Raw genomic sequence first — 3,173 nt, 5'->3', positions numbered from 1 at the left:
CGTCGTCGTCCTCCTCCTCCTCCTTCCTCTTCTTCCTGGCTCTTGTTTCTCCATCATCACCTTCTTCATTCCGATGACATCTTTACTCAGTTTATTCTCGCTGCTACCTGGTGACTGTATGCAAGTTGGAGGAGACCACAAGCTGAGAAAGGGTTAATGATGGCTATATATGCTGCAGAGGGTCGCCTTCACCTGGTGGCACCGATAGACCCGGGCGGAACCACTGCCCAGTTATGCCAACGTCCCTCATCTCCTTCCCTGTCCCTTGGAAGGAGGACGATGGGCCGCAGGAAAAGTCAACTTCAGAATGCAGTCCACTGGTTTGACATCCATATGAACCACAGACCACAGAAACAACAACAGCTGCAGCAAGTAACAAATCTAGTTCGAAAAATCTCATATGCCGGAAAAAAAAAAAAAAAAAAAAATGGGGATAGCTGAAGTATAAACTGAATCTCACCATAATAATAATCCAGGTATCCATGTTTAATACCTAATATGTAGGGTAAACTTTTTAGGACAAAAAATATATAAGCTTTGAGTTGACCTGTCATTCCGCAATGCTGAATGTAGGAAGTGAAGACCAAGACAATGATTACACTGTTGAATGAAATGAGGCTTTTTGCTAGCAGCGTCAAACCCCACATTGCTGCCTTCATGGCGGACGAATTTGCTTCTACTGATACATGTTGTCCGATGCAACAAAGTCAACTTTTCAGCAAAATAATATTATCGTATTCTTCGTTCACTTTAACCTGGCACAGATTTTCGTCCTCGTGCATCATATTTACTTCAGCTAGTGTCAGATTAATATACTACCACAACCCTGCGTCATCTCCACAGCACTTCTTCGTGACTAGAACCATAATCTAGTGTTAAATTAACAATTAGATTATGAAGCTAGTCACTGTTATTCTCTTGCTACAGCCCAACATCCAAGACGTGAGGTAGTAGTTATACGCTTATACTCTGTACACGTTAAATACGAGTCAACTTACCATCTCTCCATGTTGAAGTGGAGACGGAACAAGGCACCTAATACACTATAGTGTGTGTGTGTGTGTGTGTGTGTGTGTGTGTGTGTGTGTGTGTGTGTGTGTGTGTGTGTGTGTGTGGCGCAATTAAAACTGGAAAAGGGATTCCGATCAAACTTGGCAGGATGGTCGTAAACAGGTCACAGGTGAGTCTCTTTCAACTGAGTAAATGAATACTTCTGAAGTGGTGTTCTCGCTCCTAATTATTCCCATTGGTTTCTCATTACAAGGAATGTGTCGGGGAATTTCCGTGGATTTTCTTCTTCCTGCGTCGACACATGACTCCTTTGTGGCGAGCAAAGTGAAATGTGTTCCATAAATGGCTCTCATTTGAGTGTGCAGAGTCGCTCGGTAGGCTGGGAAGCGCTTGTCCCATCAAAAATATTGCGTTAGTCACGAGGAAGTGCTTTGAAAATGAGGTAGGGCCGCACTACTTTTTTTAGTGTGCACAACTCCACACAGCCCGTTCCTTGACATCCAGCATTCTTCCAACGTACGATGCACCTCTACGTCCTTCCACGTCGGTGCTAAAAAACACCGTCCATACTGAATACATGCTGGGGCTGTTTCATACAGGACTGGTGTCCTAGTATTAGCTGAGGGTTTTCTTGGTGTCGATGGGTTTTTGGTAGATCCGTAACATGAGCTTTAACCCAATTATAATCCTTTAAATGCTTCGATGTCGGCCGGGATTCGAACCCACGTCCACTGTAACAGACGACCACCTCTTCACCAACTCGGCCGCTGCCTCTACCGAGGAATAAGAAATAGGCTGCAAAGGAATGATTATCTCAGAGTATAGGCGACATTTCTTCTTTTACTAGGTAAGTCATCAGTATCAATGAATAAGAGCATGAGCCGAGTGGCAGATAGTTAACCAACGCCAAAGATGACTAATATTTTGTGATATTAGCAACCATTGCATCTCTCCTTTTCAGTAGATGAGAGGCGGTGGTGAAATGACTGACGCATACTGTACAGCCCGCACCTGCAAGAACTCCGGGCAGGTAGGTCAGACTGGTGGAGCCAATTTGTCTTCCCCTTGTCCTTCCCAACCCAGCGGTATAACTGGGGACCTGGATGTAACAATGATTACTGCTGGCCGGGGAAGATTAGAACAGTAAATAATTCAGTGTCAGCTTAACATGACGTCTTCTTAAAATTACATCCTTGCTACAATCTGACGACTTTATTGTCTTTGAGGAGACTTCCAGCTGGACGGTCTGGACACAGCCTTCAGTAGTAGTAGTAGTAGTTGTTGTTGTCGTTGTTTACCCAGGCTCGTCTGAGTATGAAACTGGTGAACTGTCCTCCTGCAGCTCGCCATCCTCCTTTCATGGGATCCGACCAAAAAAAGCAAGACAGGTCCGCACCAAGGTGAAATGCACTCACATGTTGACAGTTTTTTACGACTACCGTGGTGTTGTGCATCACGAAAGCGCACCAAGTCAAACTCAACAAACATTTCTACCTCGATGCAACCCGTCGTCTTCGGGACGCAGTTCGGCGGAAGAGACCTGAATCTGGGGAAGCAGCAAGTTGGAAGCTGCACCATGACAACGCCCCTGCCCATTCATCTCAAGTGATTTAGAAATTTTTGTTCAAGCACATCATCCTGCAAATCCGGCAGGCTCCCCACTCACCAGACATGGCTCCGCTGAAGGGTTCCCGATCTGAGACGAGAAGAGATCATTGATGAATTCAACAAAGCAACGGCCATACCACGTTGAGTACACCGCTTCCCGTCCGATCAGCGAAGTTAAGCAACGGTGGGTCTGGTTAGTACTTGGATGGGTGACCGCCTGAGAACACCAGATGCTGTTGGCATAACGTTCTCCCAACGTGTCAAGTGGGGTTGGTGGAGGATTAGTGCCCCTCCCTGTAAAACAATTAACTCTAAGCCCTTGGCCACCCCGTTTGGGATACATGGCGTCTAGCAATGAACCTGCAGGAGATAACGAAAACCGACTTTGAAATGTTTCAGGCAGTGGAAAGAATGCTGGGCTACGTGTGTCAAGTTAGAAGGGACCAACTATGAGGGGGTTCAGTGTCCTAGCTCAACAGGTTAGCTATCTATCTATCTATTGCCAGACGCCTCAATCCCGTTTGGGGTGGCCACAAACAAATCACCTCCAAGTC

General features: G+C 46.0%; 1 non-coding gene across 1 annotated transcript; it reads left to right on the top strand.

Moving 5' to 3' along the window:
• The first annotated feature begins 2,742 nt into the window (after window positions 1-2,742).
• On the top strand, window positions 2,743-2,861 carry LOC145394859 (5S ribosomal RNA). The gene has a single exon (XR_013896504.1). It is a non-coding gene; the product is annotated as a 5S ribosomal RNA (ribosomal RNA).
• The last annotated feature ends 312 nt before the right edge of the window (window positions 2,862-3,173 follow it).

The sequence above is a fragment of the Coenobita brevimanus genome, chromosome 28 (assembly GCF_032717465.1).
Source record: "Coenobita brevimanus isolate Jiangsu-jjx chromosome 28, ASM3271746v2, whole genome shotgun sequence".
NCBI classification, from domain to species: Eukaryota; Metazoa; Arthropoda; class Malacostraca; order Decapoda; family Coenobitidae; genus Coenobita; species Coenobita brevimanus.
Note: the sequence above shows the minus strand (reverse complement) of the source record. Positions and strands in the feature narration are given on the sequence as shown.